General features: G+C 38.9%; 1 protein-coding gene and 1 non-coding gene across 2 annotated transcripts in view; one reads left to right on the top strand and one right to left on the bottom strand.

Moving 5' to 3' along the window:
- FRMPD4 (FERM and PDZ domain containing 4) overlaps nucleotides 1-23,268 on the bottom strand; it is a 513,884-nt gene that overhangs the window by 104,572 nt on the left and 386,044 nt on the right. The gene's annotated exons all lie outside the window — the stretch shown is intronic.
- Nucleotides 13,549-13,671, top strand: LOC136154978 (small nucleolar RNA SNORA26). Its single transcript, XR_010660672.1, has one exon. It is a non-coding gene; the product is annotated as a small nucleolar RNA SNORA26 (small nucleolar RNA).

Genomic DNA, 23,268 nt, shown 5'->3' with positions numbered 1-23,268 from the left:
GTTTAAGGATAAGATTTACGCTGGCTATGTTAGTAAACAGCATCTTTGAGGGAAAGGTGAAAGGAGAATTGAAAGAGAAGTGATGCCATTGGAGAGAAATCATACTGTGGGGTGATGTCAAGCTAGGAAATTCAGCAAGTATCTCTAATGAGGGTCTTAAAACTTCTCTGAATCTGGAACTACCTCCTAGGGCTGCTTCTCACGAGACTAGGAGGCTCTACCACGTTGCATTTCCATTCTCATACATCCATGGGATTCCATATCTTTTAGGATATATGTATTTTTATTCTCGACTACCCCCACTTCCTTTTTTATAAAACAAATCCAGACAAGCCTCTGTCCTCTGGAATGAAAAGAGCCCAATCAAATCCCACTCCTGGAGGTGAGTAAAATTTAATATAAACATAGATAACCAGACATGATGTGTTTCCAGGTCACATAACACAGTGAGTCTCAGGCTTTTTGCCTTCATGAATATTTATGCAGATTATGAGTTCAGGGGAACTTAACTTTCACTAATCAATTCCACAGGCCACTGTCAGTCAATTCCCACAACATGTCACGAGCATTTAAAGATTTAGAACTGTTTAGTCAAGCTTGGAAACTCACATAGTACTTGAAAAGTCAAGAGAACCCAGAATCCTTACTTAAACTTGTTAGAAAATTTTAGGAGGGTTTGAAAGAAATGGGGCTTTTGTTTAAAGGGTAGATAAAAGATGAAAAAATTCAATTCTTTTCAAATTAATTTATAGATTTTATGCCATCAAATAAAGATAACTCAACAGTTCTTTCAAAGAATTCAACAAAGAGAATTTTAAAATTTTATATGATAATAGAAAAGAACACTCTGAACAAGAAAAATACTCTGGCTGCTGAACCCTACAGGATACTGAGACACTGGGACAAATAAAGAAAAGTATAAAACGATGGAATAGCAGCTTTGACTACAACAAAACAAAGGTTCCAGGGTAAATTTAGAGATAAATGCCTGCTTGAGAGAATTCAGTGCAAGCTTTGGCACCAAAGAAAGTGAAGTACTTTAGCATGTCAACAATATGGTTGCTTTCAAAACAAAACCATTAAGTGCAGTAGAGTGACTATGAAAATGTTTTTGTCCTACTCAGGGGTAGCTACCTTGTAACAGTGAACTAAAAGAGTTGTCTCTTCAGAGTTAAGGGGGTATTATAATAATGAATGAGAAAGTAGCTTATTTTTTAAAAGAAACTTGGATTGTGGTAAGAATATAGGGAAACAGATGTTTGCAAATGATTCTAGCATTATGTGCTTGTTTTATTGAAAATTATGCAAATATGTATCTATCAAAACAGCAGCCTTTGAAAACCTGAATATGAATTTTTCTAACCTGTTTAAAAAACCTCCAAATGAAGCATTTCAGTGGACTCATTTCTGAAAATATGATAAATGGCAACATCTTCCATTTTGTTTGTGAGAACAGCTGAAGGACATCAAGGAATACAGAAGCTTCCCAGCTGAATTTCAACAAAATCCCTTGCATGGATGGACATGAAAAACAGTATTTCCTAATCTAATAAGCAAGCTGGTGAAACACTTTGTTCATTTGTCTCTTCGTATGTTTCTATAGTTCCCTCTTTTCTCCACTGACACTGATTGAAACCAAGTAAAGAAATAGGCTGAACTTGAAGCCAAACCTTCAATATTTATCCAATGAAGCTGTAAATCAAAATGCTCAAACATCCTGAATGACTTTATTGTCATTTAAAATATTAAATACTTGTTAATGAAGCAGTAGGAGCAAAAATGTTTACAAGTCATTAAAATGTGTATTTCATCTTCATCTCATTTAAACATCTATTCTTTATAACCACATATATATTATATATACATAACATGAACACATGAATATATATTAAGGGGGTATGTGCTCAAAACGTTTTTACTAATAGGCATACAAAAGCTACAAATGTGGACATTTTTATTCTGTATGATCTAGGGGTTTCCTGATGTATGGTGTGGCTCTAAAAGGTGTTCTGTATACTCGATGATTTGAGAGAATAGCATTGAAACATGTATATTACTATATATGAGATAGATCACCAGTCTAGGTTCAAAGCATGAGACAGGGCACTCAGGGCTGGTGCACTGGGACGACCCTGAGGGATGGGATGGGGAGGGAGGTGGGAGGGGGTTCAGGATGGGGAACACATGTACACCCATGGCTGATTCATGATTAAATGTACGGCAAAAACCACTACAATATTGTAAAGTAATTAGCCTCCAATTAAAATAAATAAATAAATTTTAAAAGAAAGGTAAAAGGTGTTCTATATACTCAAATAGAATGGACAGAATCACTGATATCCCAAAGCTGCTTACAGCTCTCGAAAAGTCTGGTTCTCACATTCAGAAATATTCAGCAGCATTTTTAGAAACCGAAAAATGAAGTTGGAGTGCTGCTGATGGGAAATGGTGCCTTTCCACCCAGTTATCTGATCCTGCTCCAGGCACCAACATGAGACAGAGTGGCCCTGGGTTTGAGTGACTAAGGCATGTGCTCTTGCTTTGGGCTCCACTAGATTGAACCCTTTAGGGTTTGGAAATCTAACCATCCCAAATCGAAGATGTCATGGATATCTGTTCCTTACAGAGCATGAAGTATTGCATGGCTGGGCAGACTTTTTCTTCTTGATAGATAACCTTTTTTTAAAATATCTATAGGAAAATGTATTTTTGAACAAAAGACTTGATAACAATGAGCTAAGCTTTTCTCAAACATGTTAAAATCATTACTTTAGGTCTGAGAGTTTGTCTCCATCAAACTGGATTCTACCCATATTTTAGTGCAGTATGTGGGGGGTGGTTAAGTCACAGGAGGCCCCCTTCCCATCCCAAGGGGCAGTTGTATATCCCTGTGATCTATGCATATTTGAAAATTTATAAGTTTGTACTTAGAAGTGAAAACAATTCCATGGTTCTTTTAAATTCAAACTATAAGAATGAGTGTAACAGAAACCCTGATCTAAGACAGTATTTTAAAACATGAGTTGATTTTAATAAAAGATATTTTTAGAGAGACGATTAGGCACACTTTATAAATTTCATGATTTTCTAATCTTTATACAAAGGATTTCAAAAAGCGATTAGGTGGTAAGGGTTTACTTTGATGACTAAGAACTTATGATGGAAGTTAAAAGGCACTGGTAAGGAAATCACAGAATCAAAGGTTTAAGCCAACGGTCCTGTGTTAATTAAAAACTTATGATCTCTTAATCTTTTCTTCATTAAAATAATCATTCCTACCCCCTACTTAGAGTATTTAATTTTCTTAAGACATAAAACTACATGACTGCTCAGGGTTACACATCTATTCTGTTCTGGGTTGGGTTTGTTTGCTTGTGTTCCCCTTGTTCTAAGCCCCATTACAAGGGAAAAGACCCACAGCCCCACATCCCCTAGATCCACGCCTGGCTCCTTTTCTATGAGCTCTATGTGTTGGGATCCTTGCTCCTGTGGGAGGCAGTAGGTGGGTTGCTGCTCTCTGGCTTCCACTGGTTTCAACCAATGGAGATGCCTGCAGGGGAAAGCGAGGTGAAGAGGACAAAGAGATCAGGGCATTTCACCCTCCTGCCCCCTCCTCGATTTGGTCCAGGTCTGAAGTGACTTCAGCCACTCTGAATACTGTTCCTGTCACATCAGGCCTCTTGCAGGGCTCCAAGGTCACACCATGTTCCATGGCAGGCCTCTTGAGCCTAGTGATGATAACAGGTTCCAGCTGCTGCTACTCCCTGGGTGCCTCCATGACACTTGTTGGTTTCCTTATCTGAGCCCACATCCATCGATTTCCTGCCAGAGCCATGCATCAAGCCTCTCTCTTCCATGAAGCAACCTTGTAAGTCCCAGGAAACAAACTCTGTCTCTGGGATGGCACTAATAAGGAGTCTCCATGTGCTGGCTTCCAGTGATCAATGTAATTCTAGCTTTTTTTTTTTATTTTTAGCTGTGAGATAATAAACATCTCTGATTTGAGAGAAGCACTGAGATCAATTGTAGGAGATCCCCTGGTGGCTCAGATGGTAAAGAGTCTGCCTTCAATGCAGGAGACCCGGGTTTGATCCCTGGGTCGGGAAGATTCACCTGGAGAAGGAAATGGCAATCCATTCCAGTATTCTTGCCTGGAAAATCCCATGGATGGAGGAGCCTGGCAGGCTATAGTCCATGGGGTCGCAAAGAGTTGGACACGATGGAGCGACTTCACTTTCTTTCACTTTATTTGAGATCAATTATTCAATTGGTATTTAATTATAAGATAGCAATCATACATGTATTTACATGTATTTGCTTCTCAAAAACAAACAAAAACAAAAAACCTTCTAAAATTACCTATGAAATAACATTCTTTCTGAATGAAACATATTCTCTGCATATAAACCTTTAAAAACAATGAAGACACTGAACTGACTTGCTGACCACTGTGGAATCCATTTCAATTTGCCTAATTTGACTGAGATGCAAGCTCTTTTTATCTTGAAGGATGCTCTCTTTCTTTCTCTGTCAAAGTGTTCTGAGTAAACTTTTATCGTTATTCAACATTACATAGAGTCAAAATTTCAAGACAGAGAATATCACTGAATTTGAGAGCTGGATGATCCTGACTAATGCTTTTATGTTTTAGAAGACTTGATATGCTCATTTGAAGATTTCATCTATCATTTTCCTTCAAGTTGGCAGAAGGACTTTTCAATTTCAGTTAAAGTCAGTCTCTTTTGTTATTTATGGTGGACCAAATGTATCAACCATTTATTCAACAACTATTTAACAGAACCTTTTTATCTGACTGTGCCCAGGATATGGCTATGTTTCAGACCAACAAGCTTATATGACAGTGCAGGCACCAGCAAACTATAGTCCATGGGTTCCAAACGTGATCTCTGCCTGATTTAGTAAATAAAGTTTTATTGGAACACAGTCACACCCATTTATTTATGCATTGTAGCTGTTTGCATGTTATCATAGCAGACTTTAGTAGTTGTGACAGAGACTGGCCCACAAAATCTAAAATAACTACTATTGGGTCCTTTACAGAACAAAATTGCTAACACCTCTACCAATGAAAGGACTGAGACAATAAAAATCAAATAAATATGAACTATATCATGTACTGTCAGAGGTTGGTAGTTTTTATGAAGAAAAATACAGTAGGATAGAGAATGAAAGAGGGAGTGGATTGTTTCAACAAGATGGGAGTGGAGGCCTCTCTAAGGAGGCTATTTCTGAGATTTGAATGAAGTGGGGAACTAACCTGGGAAGGTACTAATGAGAAAAATATCCTAGGCAAAATAAATAGATGCATAATGAGACCTTGAGAGAAGAGTCTCAGGGCCATTGTTTTAATCAAGCACTCATGCCTTTATTTAAGAAAGCTTTCATAAGCATCAGTTTACTATGAAGTTCTCCTTGGTTCTTGCTTTCAAAGAAATTCACAGCTATTAAAGAAATCCCAAACCTGTAAGAGGAGCCAGATAGATATTTATTTTTCCTCCCAGTTAGGTTGCCCTCCGAGATTCAAAAACTTCCCCCAGACCCACCAGTAAGAGGGTTTCCTGGTGTTTGGAAACTTCCTCTATTAAGACTCCCTTCCTGGGACGGATCTCCATCCCTAACTCTATTGTCTCTCTTTTTATCTTTTATATTTTGTCCTACCTCCTTTCGAAGACAATGGGCTGCTTTTCTGGGTGTCTGATGTCCTCTGCTAGCGATCAGAAGTTGTTTTGTGGAGTTTGCTCAGCGTTCAAATGTTCTTTCGATGAATTTGTAGGGGAGAAAGTGGTCTCCCCGTCCTATTCTCCGCCATCTTAGTTCCCTCCCTCGAGCCAGATAGATAGATAAAGACTTGATTATAACAGATTACTGACTTCCCTGGTGGCTCAATGGTCTCCAGTGCAGGAGACCTAGGTTCATTCAATGGGGGGGTTGGTGTGTGTGTGAAGATCTCCTGGAAGAGGGCACAGCAACCCACTCCAGTATTCTTGCCTGGAGAATTCCATGGACAGAAAAGCCTGGCAGGCTACAGTCCATAGGGTCGTAAAGAGTTGAACATGACTGAAGTGCTTAGCATGCATGCATGCATAAGAGATTGCTAGAGGCAAATGTGATGGAAGGGTTCATTCCATACTGTGGGGGGCAGTTCATGAGGGTGGTCAGGGTACCTCAAGGGCAGTGAATGGGGACCAGGAAAGACTTCACACAGAAGATGCCCATGAAGTGAGTCTATAGATATGAAGTGGTGACTACCGACAGGACGGAAATTATATTTCCATCCAAGGGAAGAGTAAGCAAAGCCATAGAGGCATAAAATAAACTGGTGTGGGGACAGCTGTAAGTGTTGCTCGTTGGATAATGGGGGAGAGTGTTTAGAAAACAGCACAGTATCTAGGAGATAGGAGGTTACAGAGGAAAACTACAAGCCGTGTTAGAATGCTGCCCAGTATCAGCCAGACTCCTTTATGTAAGCAAGAGCATGTCCTTCCTGGAAAGGTCAGAGGCTCTAAAATCTATCACACGATTAGGATCTGGTATGCAATGAGTTGAGGGAATAAAAATCCTGAAATTCTCTCCATATTCTAGGAGACGAAAGTAGGAAATCTTAGAAAATAAGATAAACATAGTTCTTAAATATTAACTTGAACACACATATTATTAATTTTATTAATGAATCAGAGTATTCATTTTGAAGGCTGTAGTTCAAAGGACCACAAAATTTAAAAATGACTCAGACTGAAACATTTCTCCAGTCATGTTTTCAGCTTTAGCAAATGAGATGCAATACATCAAGGATCTATTAGGGCTTGTATAAATTAACGTCCAAAATAGGTCCCACTAATTCAAGATCAAATTTATCCTTCAAGGACTCAGTTCTATTTGTCAATACCAACACAGAAAACCATTTCAACAATTAGTCTTTTATCAACATCCAGTTCATCTACTCAGAGAGATTTTTGTCATCATTAAAGACGATGAATTTAGCGCCTGCAAAATGTTTATTGACTGTGTCTTGTGAATCTAATTGTAGGATCTAAAAGGGTAAAATGTTTGTCAGTTTCCTTAAAGCTGCAAAATCCCCACAGCTAGACTGGTAATCAATTACATTAATTGAGTTCAATTCAATGTGTTTAAGAGATGACTTTTATGTTAATGACACTCTAATGTGTCAGAGGCAATAACAGTCAAGTCACATCCTTGAGGTGATTGAAATGCTGAGTAGAGCTGGTGGCTCTCAAACTCGCCTCACACCAACTCTAGGTATGCATTACCCCCAAGACCACTCAATCTTAGATTGAGATTTACTGATGATTAAAAATTTAAAAGATAGGTAATCTAGGCAGGTAGTCACATAATGAACACTCAGAATGATATGCATTGTTTGGCAATAATCAATATGAACCGTGTGAGATCTGGGTGAGTGTAAGTTAATGGGAATTGAATTTGAGAGAAGGCTATTGTAGTTTAGTCGCTAAGTCATGTCCGACTCTTGTGAACCCATGGACTGTAGCCTGCTAGGCTCTATTGTCCATGGGATTCTCCAGACAAGAATACTGGAGTGGGTTTCCAATTCATAGAGAAGTCTATAGAATACTTCAAATACCACTAGGGGAACTTCTGGAGATTTCATTTGCACAACCACATTAGAAAAAAAGTTAGCTGCAAGCCCAAGCTCTTTTATTCTCAGTCCTGACTTCAGAGCTACTGGGTAGGACCCAGGAGCACGGATCTTGAGATCATGTCAATGGCCTTTCCATGACAGTTGGTGAGTGGTCCTGTGGTTTCAGGACTACATTCCAGCTAGACTAGAGGTGCTAGTGAGCAAGCTCAACATCACCAGGAGGAAACCAGAGGATTTCATTGCTCAGAACCCATTCAAGCAAGGAAGGCCTTCCATTTCAGTAGGTGGAAGAGAAAAATCACTGTGAGTAAAATGATCAATATCTTCCAAGGTAATGATTTTCCCACCACCTGACTCCATTTCAAAACAAAAATATTAAACCAATTAAAGAATGTGAAACAGTGTTATGATCAGGCTTGAGCTAATTCACTTCAGTTGTGTCTGACTCTTATGGGTCCCCATGGACTGTAGCCTGCCAAGCTCCTCTGTCCATGGGGTTCTCCAGGCAAGAATACTGAAGTGAGTTAGTTGCCATGTCCTCCTCCAGGGGATCTTTCCAACCCAGGGATCGAACCTGCACCTCCTGTGGCTCCTGCACTGAAGGCATATTCTTTACCACCTGAGCCATCTTTCCATGATACCTACTTCGATGCTTAAAAATATTTCATTTTTTCAGACCCAACTTAGATGATAACCTAAATCATCCTTTAAATCTTTCCATTAGTTAGTCTAGTATTATTGAGGAATCTGCATTTTTTAAAGGCATTCAAGGTGATTCTGGTACAGGGTTCAGGGTTACATTTTGAAAAGTCCTGGTTCAGTGGGAGCCATCCAGGGAGGGAGCTCAAGAGATGAAACAGACAGTCAACCTCATATATCTTGCACTTTGCAGCCCCCTCTTGCTGGAGGGACTGTCAAATATCTTAATTCCCAGTTACTTTCTTGAGAATCTGAGTTCTCAGATGGAGAAGCATTTATGGGAGGAAATAGCAATTCTTGATGACAAACAATTTGATGACTTGAATAAACATTTGCCATTATATAAGTATGAATGCAGACCTCTGTTGAGGGTTGGAAAGCATATAGATTAAAGGCACTTGTTTTAAAACTCATATGTTCTATTGTTGAGAACTGATGTACCATCATTTGTGGACAAAGGAAACAGCTCTTCATTGCTTCATTTTAATTTCCGGTGTTGCTCGCACACAGACCGGTGGTACTGGGACTTGGGAACATTCCTACCCGAACATCTGCAGTACAAGCCAAGTTTATTTTATAGACCTTTACTATGGCAATTTGCATTTCCCTTTGTCTCAGTAAGAGAATTTTAGGGAAAATTTTACTTCATTTTATATTGTTAGATTCACTGGAATCAGCTCAAAATAGCTCAAGCTTTCGGAGGCCATGCATGCTTAATGGCATATTGAAATTTTTAAAGAGCTCAATTATTTTCCAGAATAATTAACATGTGTCAGCAGTATCCATTTTAGTAGATGCAGATTTCTTATGATCATAATTGATGTTTAACAAAATATGGAACATAGGCATTTTCAATGACATATATTTAGCAATTTTATGCATGCCTAATTAACTTGTCACAATAGTATTCATTTAATTCAATTTAACTGAAAGCTACTTTCAACCTTTATTAGTGTGACACTTATTTTCTGGGCCACACAAGCCACAGGGGAAAGAAATCAAAGACCCAAGATAAAACTCTGGGAGATTGTGCCCTAATCCCTCCCTACTTTTAAAAAAGGACTTTAAAACTTTATGATCATCTCTCTTCCTCACAAGTGGTTTCCATTCTCTTCAATAATTTATTTTTGCCTAAGTTTTAAGTCATATTTTTAAAATCAGACACTGTGCTAGGCTCTAAAGAAAAGAACCAGCACCATCAGAGTAGCAGGTGCTGCTAGCATGCACTGAGCTTGCCAAACACTGTTCTCAATTATATTGATACACACGTATTACTACACTTATTTTCACAACAAACTTTGGAGTATTCTTATTAATCATAGTTGAGGACACTGAGGAACAGAGTGGTAACACTCAAGATATAAAAGTACTAGAAGAAAATTAAAGACCATATTTAGAATCTTGGAGTAGGAAGGGCATTTCTAAATAAAATGTGAAATCTAGAAGCTCCAAGGAAAAGACAAACAGGTTCAACTACATAGTAATTTAAAGAGGTGAAAAAATAAACAAATTTGTAAGACAACATACTGGAAGAAAACATTTGCAAGATATAGAAAAAAATATACAATATACATAAGAGATAAAGAGCTTGCACAGTTAAGAAAAAAAAAGGTAACCCAATTAAAAAAAAATGGTGAAGTACATAATTAGTGTGTGTGTGTGCTTCTTTAGTCACATCTGGCTCTTTGGGACCCTATGGACTGTAGTCCCCCAGTCTCTTCTATCCATGGGATTCTCTAGGCAAGGATGCTGGAGTGGGTTACCATTCCCTTCTTCAGGGAATCTTCCCAACCCAGGGATCAAACACAGGTCTCCAGCACTGGCAGGCGGATTCTTTACCACTTAGCCACCTGGGAAGCATATGATCAGGCACATGACTAGAAATAATGATTTACCACTTATTTTCCCTTAAACTGTAAGGTGGTATACAACTGTTTCTGAAGGGTCATCATAAGTTTTGAAAATTTCAATGCTTATGATATGTGTCTTAGCAATCTCACTTCTAAGCCTGTATCTTACATAATAACTGGTTAGAGCTATGTACCCAAGGATATGCACTGTAGCATTGTATTAGGGAGAAAAAGAAGAAAGAAATATGGGAGTAAAGGAGTTGTCTTGGAAACTAAATATATAATTTCATAGTTAATTCAATGGAATGCTTGAAGAATGAATTTTTTTAACAAATCACAGAAAGTTGTGGGAGAAGGTGAGGGTGGGATGTTTAGAGAGAACACCATCAAAACATGTATATTATCAAGGATGAAACAGATCACCAGCCCAGGTTGGATGCATGAGACAAGTGCTCAGGGCTGGTGCACTGGGAAGACCCAGAGGGATGGGATGGAGAGGGAGGTGGGAGGGGGGTTCAGGATGGGGAACACATGTAAATCCATGGCTGATTCATGTCAATGTATGGCAAAAACCACTACAATATTGTAAAGTAATTAGCCTCCAACTAATAAAAATAAATGGAAAAAAAAAGATACATGGGAAGGGAGATGTCATAACTTGGCTTAGTGACACAGCCCAGGTTATTAACAGCTTTAATAATATTGTATAATTTTTTTATTTATTTAAAAGAAATCACAGAAAGTTGAACAAAAAGACAAAGTGTTGGCAACAGAAAAGAAAAACAATTGCAGATGATTAATTCAGAAGATCCAATATAGAATTGATAAGAATTCCTAAGGTAGGTGTTAATTCTTCTCAAAATGTTTAAAAAAAGAAATCTAAAATAGAAAAAAAAAAGGTGGGGGAGAAAAGGAATTATCAAATAAATGAATCTCAATAGTTTCTAAGCTAAATGACCTGAGATTTTAGCCTGAGAGCCCTTAGCCTGACAATAAAATCACCTTCACACCTGGATGCATCACAATGAAACTTTAATATAGCAAGGATAAAGAAATTATCTTTAGAGCCATAAAGAGAAAAGATACATTGAGGATAAAGGAATGAGAACCAGATCATTATCTGACCGCAGGACTAGGGGCTGGAAGACAATGTAATTTGACTTAAATCTTTGGGACAATCATTTTCAACCTAGATTTCAATGTCAAGTGAGAACACAAAATAAAGATATTTCCAGACATGCAAAGATTTAGGCCGTTTACTTCCCACACATCTTTTAAAGCAAGTTATCTGAGGATGTGCTCCAACAAAATCAGGAGAGAGAAAGACATGGGATCAAGAAAACCATGGCTCCTACCTGGGATAAGATAAGTGAAAGTCGCTCAGTCGTGTCTGACTCTTTGCAACCCCATGGACTATACACAGTCCATGGAATTCTCCAGGCCAGAATACTGGAGTGGATAGACTTCCCCTTCTCCAGGGGATCTTCCCAAGCCAGGGATCGAACCCAGGCCTCCCACATTGTAGGCGGATTCTTTACCAACTGAGCTATCAGGGAAGCCCTTGGGATAAGAAAGGAGAAGTCATAGACAGTTTTGCAGTGGCCTAGGAAGACATCATGGAGAAGGGAATGGCAACGCACTCCAGTATTCTTCCCTGGAGAATACAATGGACAGAGGAATCTGTTGGGCTATAGTCCATGGGAATCATAAAGAGTTGAACATGACTGAGTGACTAACACAACACAACAAGGAAGTCATCAATCTAGATTAGAGCCGGAGGAGAAATTGAGGAGGTAGTTGCCTGAGAAGAGGTGGTTTGAGAGATCTGGTTCTATTATTCAGAAGGACAAAGTATTTAAGGCAGGATAAGCAAAAGGGGAAATGAAAAACAGAGACTGCTGGGAAAAAAAAAAGTCAAATAGTGGTAATATAACATCAATAACTAGGTATACAGTGAATAATATATATTTTTTTAATAATCAAAATTAAAACTCTTCATTGAGTTTTAAAGTTTAGTTTCACCCTATAGATAAAGGCCAAAAGACTCAATGACCATTACAGGATAATTATACATGTTTCCATACTTCATATTATTAAAGAAAAAATATGGAAAATGAAAAAGAGGGTTAGGAGCAGTAAGCAAGAAGGGTGCATGAGTTATATATTTTCAATATACTAAGTGAAAATTACTAGTATCAGAACATGCTGTTTTCAGTATAAGGAAAAAGAAATAAAAGTCTAATCAGTCAATTAAAATCATAAAGATAAGTGACAGTTATAGACGTATACTGGAAGAGGTGTGGGAGGAGGTGGTGGATGGTGCAACCAATCCAGCTCTTATCTGGCAGAGTATGTAACAGTCAGTTCAGTTCATGGCTCAGTCATGTCTGGCTCTTTGCGATCCCATGGACTGCAGCACAGCAGGCTTCCCTGTCTATCACCAACTCCTGGAGCTTGCTTAATCTCATGTCCTTCGAGTTGGTGATGCCATCCAACCATCTCATCCTCTGTTGTCCCCTTTTCCTCCTGTCTTCAATCTTCCCCAGCATCAGGGTCTTTAATAATTTGGCTCTTTGCATCAGGTGGCCAAAGTATTGGCGTTTCAGCCTCAGCATCAGTCCTTCCAATGAATATTCAGGACTGATTTCCTTTAGGACTGATGGCTTTGATCTTCTTCAACACTATAATACAAAAGCATCAATTCTTCAGCACTCAGCTTTCTTCATGGTCCAACTCACATCCATACATGACTACTGGAAAAACCATAGCTTTAACTAGACGGGCCTTTGTTGGCAAAGTAACGTCTCTGTTTTAAAATATGCTGTCTAGGTTTGTCATGGCTTTTCTTTCAAGGAGCAAGCGTCTTTTAATTTCATGGCTGCAGTCACCATCTGCTGTTATTTTGGAGCCCAAGAAAATAAAGTCTCTCACTGTTTCCATTGTTTCCCCATCTATTTGTCAGGAAGTGATGGGATCGGGTGCCATGATCTTCATTTTGTGTATATTGAGTTTTAAGCCAGCTTTTTCACTCTCCTCTTTCACTTCATCAAGAGGCTCTTTAATTCCTCTTTGCTTTCTGCCATAAGGGTGGTGTCATCTGCATACCTGAGATTATTGATATTTCTCCCGGCAATCTTGATTCCAGCTTGTGCTTCAAGTAACAGTAGACAAGGTCTAAAATTGGTAATACTAGAAATAACAGTGTAAGCATATTATTCAGATCAGGAGTTGGAAGATTTTTTTCTGTAAAGGTCTACAGAGTAACTATTTTAGACTTTGCGGGTCATATGGTTTCCATCACGACTATTCAACTCTGCCACTGGACACTCATAAAGAATGCACATGACTCCTGCAATAAAACTGTTTATAAAAAAAGGCAGAGGGTCATTAAGAGGCTAAGGCAGGAGGGTAAAGAAAGTCTCCATAAAACCCAGAGAAGAGATTTTTAGAACTCCTCTCTGAATCCTGTCTGGAGTCACAACTGAACCGGAAGATTTTAAGTCTTAGCACTTACTAGTATGTGTATAGTTAATACCAAAGTCATTAAATTTAAACTTGACCTTCAAAAAAAAAAAAAAAAAAGGTAGAGGGTCAGATTTGGCCTAAAGGTCATAGTTTGCTGAGCCTAGATCTATATGGGAAATTACCACATTTACAAAAGCAAAAGACAATAATTTTCAAAATTATCATTAGGGACACTTTACAGATTAACACTTAAATTTCCTTCTTCATTTAACATTTGGAAGGAATCCTTTCTCTTGACGTTCAAAGTTAGGTGAAGAGCACAAATGGTCTACTAAGATTAAACAATGTTAACTTAAAAAAAAACTGTTTATTTTGTATTGGGGCAGATATGATTAACAAACAATGTTGTGATAGTTTTCCGTGAACATCAGAGGAAATCAGCCATACATATGCAAGACAATGGTAACTTTCTCCCAGTATTTAGGACAAGAACAGTCAACAGATGAAATGAATTTAAAATCAAAGCTTTAATCCAGTATCTCTCCAGGTAAATCACTGATAAATGCATCCATTTGGCGATTTTAGAATTGAATACAACTGGATTCTGAACTCCTTGAAGACTGTGTAATATTTGTTTACTTTTAGTTTCTGCCACAGTAAGTACTACAGAGTTGGTGTGCAAAGAATATTTGGAAAATATAAACCTAATATACCTGTTCAGTTATATTATGTTTCATTTACCAATACTTCATGGGGTTTCACAAAGAACTTCACTGGTATCATGCCCCATTTGAAATTTCAGAAATGTGGTTTCAGGTTTAAACTTGGTACAGTCAACTTGACTTTAACTAGTTAGATGAAGAAGAGAAGCTGTACATCCAGGTTATGAATTAGGGCTAGAAAATTTTGCAAATAGGTGCTGGTGGTAAAGAACCCACCTGCCAATGCAAGAGACATAAGACACATGGGTTCCATCCCTCAGTCAGGAAGATCCCTTGGAGTAGGAAATAGCAACCCACTCCAGTGGGCTACAGTCTATGGGTTCTCAAAAGTCACACAGGACTGAAGTGACTTTGCACTTTTGCAAGGCTCCTTTCAGGCTTTAGAATTGCATGACGAGTAATGGGTTTTTTCTACAGATATTTGAACAGCTTTTAAAGATATGTGTAGGAAAAAACCAAAATGCAATTGTTGATAACTGGCACTTTAAAAAAATATTATTTTTGGCTGTGCTGGGTCTTCGTTGCTATGCACGCTTTTCTCTAGTTGCGGCAAGCCGGGGCTACTCTCTAGTCGTGGTGCGTGGGCTTCTCATTTCACTGGCTTCGCTTGTAGCAGAGCATGGACTCTAGGCATGTAGGTTTCATTACCTGTGGCACATGGACGTAGTTGCTCCATGACTTGTGGGATCTTCCTGGATTAGGGATTGGACTGCTGTCCCTTGCATTGTCAGGCAGACTGAACCACCAGGGAAGTCTGATAATTGGCACTTTTAAAAGTTTGTGAGCATGTCTATGACCATGGAAGAGGCAACCATGTTAAAGTTTCCCATTATTTTTCAGGACATTGCCTTCCTTCCAGAAATTTAAAAGGAAAAAAAAAAAAAAAGGATTCTTATGGGAATTTAAACCGTCAGAAATGAATTGCTTGTTTGTATTCCCCCCACAAACATCAGATCAAAGTTAAAGCAAAGAAATAAACTTGTGTGGTTTCAGTTTAAATAAAGTCTCCTCTCCACACTAGAGCATAACCACAATTCATCATTTAATTATACATCGTCTCATATGATAATTATGCAAAGCAGACTTTCATTACGTCTCAAATTGAGCCCTGAAAACTGTGGATTTGGTGGAAATAACTGGAAATCAATCTACCTTTTTTTTCTGAAAAGTGTTGCCTTTGAAATGTTATGGCTATTAGTATTCTTTTATGAGCATTATAAAATCATGCACAATTAAGAAGCAAATTAAGCGTGAAAAGGCCACAACTCACTTTTGATAGCCATGTCTCAGAAAGGGTTTCATGGGTAAAAGTGTACAAAAATGGAGCTTGGGTAGGGAAAGGGTTTGAGCACCTGTTTTCAGATCATATCGAATTTCGGGGTTTCTAGATAATAATAATTGCTGATACTTTTTTATCTTACCTATGCTGCATGAAAAGATATTTCCTGTGTGACTATGACTGCAAAACAGAATGTAAGCCTTTCTGTATTCAATTTCAGAAATATTGAAATCTGAGATTGTTCACATATTTGTGCTCTGAGTTCTCTCCCCACAGCATTTTCCTTGCATTCAGAGAATTTGTGAAGGAGAGGCTGAATGGGTGGTGGCCTGATCTCTGGAAAGAGATCTGATCTCTGAAAAGCACTGCCTGCTTTCATGAATATTATCATTAGACAATAAAAGGTTCAAATGAAAGACCCAGCTGGTGTCAGAGAACTGTTCTGTGTGCAGGGTTGGGAGGGTGATGAGGGACCCCCATATAGTGGAACCGGGTGCAGAATCGTATATTATGGATGTCCTAAGTGTCACTAAGGGTATATTTTAGGTTATGTGTATTTTACGACAATAAAAAAAATGCATAGAAATATTTCCTTTTGAGGGACTAATTTTCTCCCTGAATCTCACTCATTCCCTTCTAGGCTCCTATGGGGGGCACTGGTAAGGGAGGAAAGGTAGTATTAAAAAGGATTGAAAGCTCCCCTTGCAAAACAACAAGCATTCAATTTCCTGAACCACTATGCACATGATCTTACTTGAGAAGGGAGTGGGAGAGGAAGGAGAGAGTAGGGTATCTCTGAAGGAAGAATCTGAAAGAAAAGCAGTTACAACGAGCATGACCTGGTAATGGAAGGTTTTGCAATAACATTCAGGCAGGTTTCTGGTCTGATAAATCATGTTTGTCATTCTGAGCCACAGACTCCTTGCTGTGGAATTAGCTTTTTGTCCTTGTAGTTCTTTGTTATCATTGAGCCAACAAGTGACAGCTAAAGTCTATGCCTATAAAGTCTGGTTAATAGTTTCAATAGCTCAATTAAAAAAGACTGGCTACTGATCTGGATCAAACTTAGAGGCAACACTCAGCACTGAAGAATGTTCAACTCTGCAGTAAATACTAAGAGTATGCTAAGAGACCAAGATACAAATGTCAGATCCTAAAGAAGTCACTTTATTTGAGAAGCCATAGGAAAAGATCTCCTAGGCATTGGATCCATACTTTCTGGGTTTAATGACATTAAAGACTAAGTTTTAAGTGAGGTTGAGGCTGAAAATTAACTGCCTGGAGCCAGCTGGTTGGCAGAGGTTCTAAGTGACTGGGCTTAGTTTCCAAGTGGATTTTTAGCTTTTGGAATATTTGGCCAAAGCCAGTTCTCCAGTATTTCATGAAATCTTGGCTCTGGCAAACTGGAAGAGGAGGGCAGTCACAGCCTGCAGTGTGAGGGGACTTGATGGCTTTTGTCTACAAAATCCATGAAATGTTAAAAATAAAATCTCAAAAGCATCGTTACATAATGATGAAGACATAGAGCTAAATATCAGCTACCAGGCTGAATAGAGCATGCCCAGTCCAGTCCCCGACTCATGATCACTGCACCTGGGCTCTGTTGGGAGACCACAAGGATTTGGAAACAAGGCCAGAAAGAGGTTGCCCCTTAAACTGGAACTACTCGAAACAACACAGAAGAGATCCACTGAAGTAACTCTCCTTAGTAGATGGGTTTGAAATATATCCCTGATGAGACTACACTCTGCAGACTAATCCAATGACAAAAACTAAGATGGTTCTCAAGGGCTATCAAGGACTCAATTGCATTGTAACACATAAAATTGGAATGGTGGTCGGAATGGTGTTGAAATAAAGCAGGATGAAAAAAAAAAACAGATTTGGAGACTTCATTCAGCATTGTCAAAGAGACAGAAAAATTTTATCTGTGATACAGTTCTTGTTTGGTGAGTAAGTCGTGTCCGACTCTTTGTGACCTCATGAACTGCAGCATACCAGGCTTCTTTGTCCTTCACTATCTCCCAGAGTTTGCTCGAACTCATGTTCATTGAATCAGTGATGCCATCCAACGATCGCATCCTCTGTTGTCCCCTTCTCCTTCTGCCCTCAATCTTTCCCAGCATCAGGGTCTTTTCTTTTTTTTTTCAGGGTCTTTTCCAATGAGTCAGGTCTTCGCATCAGGTGGCCAAAGTATTGGAGTTTCAGCTTCAACATCAGTCCTTCCAATGAGTATTAAGGGTTGATTTCCTTTAGGATTGACTGGTTTGATCTCCTTGCTGTCCAAGGGACTCTCAAGAGTTTTCTCCAGCAACACAATGTGAAAGCATCAATTCTTCAACACTTAGCCTTCTTTATGGTTCAACTCTCACATCCATACATGTCTACTGGAAAAAACAAAGTTTTGACTATATAGACCTTTGTCGGTAAAGTGATATCTCTGCTTTTGAATATGCTGTCTAGGTTTGTCAAAGCTTTCCTTCCAAGGGGCAAGTGTTTTTTAATTTCATGGATGCAGTCAGTCACTATCTGCAGTGATTTTGGAGCCCAAGAAAATAAAATCTGTCATTGATTCCACTTTTTCCCCTTCTATTTGCCATGAAGTGATGGGACTGATGCCATGATCTCCGTGTTTTGAATGTTGAGTTTTAAGCCAGCTTTTTCACTTTCCTCTTTCACCCTCATCAAGAGGCTTTTTAGTTCGTCTTTGCTTTCTGCCATTAGAGTGGCATCATCTGCATATCTGAGGCTGTTGATATCTCTCCAGGTAATCTTGATTCCAGCTTGTGATTCATCAAGCCCAGAATTTTGCATGATGTACTCTGCATACAAGTTAAATAAGTAGGGTGACAATATACAGCCTTGACAGACTCTTTCCCCAATTTGGAACCAGTCTGTTGTTCCATGTCTGGTTCTAACTGTTGATTCTTGACCTGCACACACTACTACAGAGTTAGATATATTTTCTTTCACTAAAGTAAAGTTTTACATGTTAGAGTGAGGGAGTCTTCATTGGGTACTTCTATACATAAGATAAAATATTTCCATGATTGTACAATTTATTTTTATTTTACTCATGTCTATACTCTTTAAGCAGTTTTTCCCCCCTGTCTTTTACTTCAGTTTTCCTGGTACCTAGATGGAAGATGGGAATATTCATTTCTTGAAAAGTTACGCTTTTTGGTGTGAATTAATAAATAATATCTGATTTGGAATCCTAAATTTTTTGTGCAACAAGGTGACATATGTATACAAAAAAACATAGCCATATACATGTATATCATGAATTCTCTGTGGGAGTGATATCACTTCCAAGAGGGTGAAAACTGGTTCTTAAGGGAGGGGCACAAAAATCTTACTCTTTTTATATACAAAGCATCAATATACATGTATATATAAACTTAGAAACAGTATAAGTATTCATGATATTAAAATTTCATTGAGAGGCAATTAGGGAAAAATGTATAAAAATACATCTTTCAGTGAGGGAGATAATAAAAAAAATCAAGAAACAGTGATATAAATGCACATACTATCTATATGTATGTATGTACTTCTGAATTTCTGAATAAATACTAGTTATAAACATATCTACAATTATATAATTGACTGACAGATATATAGAGCTTTTATATCTCTATCTCTAACTATTTTTATATCAGTTTGGATTTTGTGTGAGTCCGTCAGTTCAATATGATGATTATCTCACAAAGCTATGCCGCAAATTAGACTTTTAATTACCCACTTCGCATAGCGGATAAAACCCAACAAAACAGTCACTAAGGTACATCCTGGACAGATCTCAATGCAAGATCATCTCAGCAGCAACACCAAAGAGTGGACAGTCCTCACTCTCATCCAACTGGCTCTCCTATGTGGTACTGAGTTTAATGACTCCCTCTTCCTCGCCCATCCTAACACATCCACCTCGGGGAAATTGGATGGTTTCAGGCTCTTCACACTCTCTCACCTCTTTGGCCACACAGCTCTCTTGTGGAAAGCCTCTGCCACCAACTTCATCTTAAATGAAATCCTACAGATGACCAACATCAAACTCCAACAGAGGCTCTTCCCCAAAGCCTTCCTAAGCCTCACTCTAAAAAGAAAGCCTGCACTTTGCAAGCCTCCTTCACTTTGCTTCTAGTCCCACTGTACATGTATTTTGCTCACATGCAGTTGTCTCAGTAAAGGTGGTCATTTCTACTGAACTGTGAGTAAGTGAGTGACTTAGTGGAAGTCACTCAGTCGTGTCCAACTCTTTGTGACCCCTTGGACCTAAGCCTGCCACGCTCTTATGTCCAGGGAATTCTCTAGGCAAGCATGCTGGATGGGTTGCCATTCCCTTCTCCAGGACGTATTCCTGACCCAGGGATTGAACCCAGGTCTCCTGCACTGCAGGCAGATTCTTTGCTGTCTGAGTCACTAGGGAAGCCTCTAGCCTACTGAAGTGTAGGCCTTTCTAAAAAACAAGAGTTTTTTTGGTGATTTATTTTAGAGATCCAGAGCACCGAACACAATGTCTGGAATGAATAAACTGCTGTGGATTAAAACTAAAGGGTCATCTGCCCCCAGTAACTAATAAACACCTACTGAGAACCCACTATGTATGACACTTTTGCTTCTGTGGGAACAGAAGGATGATGACTAAGATGGGATTCATTTCTTCAAGGGGTTTAGAGTTCAGTAGTGTTTTAAGACAAGTCCATGGATTGACAATTTTTCAAGAATTAGAGGCTTAATGTGACAGCTATCAGGGAATTCAGGCCATCCTTGGGCCCTCAGAGATCTCCGGCCAGTCCAGGTGACAGACACAGCTCATTAAACTGGTCTCAGAGGGAATGCCCACTCCTACACATTCTCATTCTGTAGACAGAAAGCGACTACACAGCAGCAAATTCTTCAAATTAAATGATCTTTTCCTTTTCAGTTTCCAAAGAAAATGCTGAAGCTGATTTCTAAAGTTTTAGACCCAACACTTGTAGCACTCGGTTGAAGAGAGCCGAAGTATTGGAAAGAGCTCCATCACAGGGCCCCATGGACACCATGGAGAAGGCACCCTCCATTCATTTCATCCTGCCCTGACCTACAACCTGCCTCCTATAGACTTGACAATGGATTTGTTTTGCTTGCTTGATTTCCCACAGAAGAGAGCCTGAGGGTGCTGTTGCCTGAGAAGGGACTGACAGGTTTCTAGTTTGACAAATTTAGTCTGCAGGCCTTAAGGACTGGAGGATGTACTGTGGTATAAACCCAGACTCCCCTAGACAGACTGCCTCCTGTATCCTTGCAGACACTGACACACCTCAACTATCTGTATTAATGAGGCTCTGTTTAGAGCAAGAATCTCTTTTTTCTTTTCTTCCCCAGCTTAAGCATGATTAATTAAATGTCTAGATTGAATCTCTTTGTTATTTTGGTTGCATTAAGAAAAAGAATCCATCCAAGATGAAGTCAAAGCCCTTATTTTCACTCTGAACATGGCTATCAGTGAGAAAGGAAAATTTCTATTTTTAGAAGGAAAGAGCATTGGTGACTAGAAATGAGGGGTTTAGGGTCTCCTGCCATACATTAAATGAGATTTGAGAACATATCCAGGGCCACTCTTCCCTAGAAACAGACATGAAATTGTGCCTATAAAGCATGGATAGGTACTGTTCAGCTTTCTACTGCTCCCATGACAAATTGCCATGAATTTCAAGGCTTAAAACCACACAAACTTGTTATTTTACAGTTCTGGAGGCCAGAAGTCTGAAATGAGTCTCATGGGCTAAAGTCAAAGGGCCAGCAGGGCTGGTTCCTTCCTGGAGCCCAGAAGACAATCTGTTTCCTTGTCTTTTCCAGCTTCTAGAAACTGCCTACATTCCTTGGCTTCTGGTCCTTCCATCTTCAAAGCCAGATATGGCTGGTCAAGTCATCTTCCCACTGCATCACTCTGACACTAACCTTTCTGCCATCCCCTTGCACATTTAAAGAGTCTTGTGATGACACTGGACCTACCTGGGTTGAACCAGGCTATTCTCCCCTTCTGCAGCTGAGCTCATTAGCACCCTCAATCCTGTCTGCAACCTAAATTTCCTAGTGTCATTTTACATGACATATTTAATCTTTGGGGAATTAAGACAGGGACATCTTTGGATGGCTAACCAAATGTATCTTCCTGGGGGAAAGGAGTTATTCGCTGTCAACAGATTCCCAAAGAGGAAGTTAAGAACCACTAGATCCGTGCTACAACATGTCCTGAAACTCTAACACAGCTTGATTCTGTTCATATTATTGACAAGCTCCAAAGTAAAGGATTTAAGGCCATCTACCTAGATCTCAACTTAATCCAGACTGAGTAATAAACAGGGGCACAAGAGACATGAGGAATGGTTCTGAAAAAACACGTCTTTACAGATAAAAATTAATTAATTCCTTTTCTGTTTTGGCCCATCAAGACAAAGTGTCTTAGATGGTTTTTACAAATGACACAACAAATGAGAAGAACAAGAGGATAACTGACTTGCTAGATTCCGGAGAGGACTGAGAGCCAATTCTGATGATCCAGAACACTTTCACCATCCAAATAACAATGCACAGTAATTATGTTCCCGAGGAAGGACATCACTGGAGAGACTGCCTTAATATGTCATTTCCAGTGGAGAATGGTGGATCTAGTTAGCAGGAGAGTCAGACAGCCAAGCTCTTGTGAAATCAGAGTTGCTTTACAACTCTTATGACTTATTAGAGAATGAATACTGATACAAAAGCTGTCAGGAAGGGAGACTTGTCTTGGTAGATTTTCCTGTTTAATGAGTACCGTCAGGAGATACAAGAGTGTCAGAAGAGAAGCCTAATTTTTAATGTGGAATTTTATTGGGTTGAAGATGTTAATGAATGCCAGTTATGAGACTTCTAGCTGCCTTTCAACCTGTATTTGAAATGCTACTCTGTGCAATAGGTTACTTTGAGTTTAGTCAGATCTTTCCAAGTCCCTGTGCACTCAACAGAATATTCTCATCTCTACCACTCCAATTGGTCTAATGCCAAGCCACCTTGAATGTGCCTAATCTTGTCTTCCATAGTACTTCTTAAACTGTTGGTCTTAGTACCCCTTTATATGTTTCAAAATTATTCGGGAACTCAAGCAGGTTTTGTTGCGTTGGATAAATTAATTGCTATCAAGCACATTGGAAATAAAAACTGAGACATTAAAAATACTTGTTAATTCAGTACAATAATAATAAAAAACCCATTATATTGCAACATAAGTAACATATTATAAAATATAACTATGTTTTCCCAAACAAGAAAAATATGAGGAGAGTGATATTGCTTTCTATCTTCACACATCTCTTTAATGCCTGATTTACAGAAGATGGTGGGTTTCTCATATCAGCTTCTGCATTCAATCACTTGTGAGATCACACATCCAGAAAATGCCTCTGTATCCTTGTGACAAATGAGACTGAAAAGGGCTTCTAATGTTGTGGTATTATTACAGGAATAGTTTTGATATCACATACTCCATGACCGGACTTGCAGCACTCCCTAGGGCTCCCACTGTGAGGACTGAGGCTCAGATACATTTTTCATCAGGGAATTAGTACTATATGGTCCCTTGATAAATGAGAA

This window comes from Muntiacus reevesi, chromosome X, assembly GCF_963930625.1.
Source record: "Muntiacus reevesi chromosome X, mMunRee1.1, whole genome shotgun sequence".
Classification (NCBI taxonomy): domain Eukaryota; kingdom Metazoa; phylum Chordata; class Mammalia; order Artiodactyla; family Cervidae; genus Muntiacus; species Muntiacus reevesi.
The sequence above is the reverse complement of the archived record's forward strand: the minus strand, read 5'-3'. Positions and strand labels throughout refer to the sequence as shown.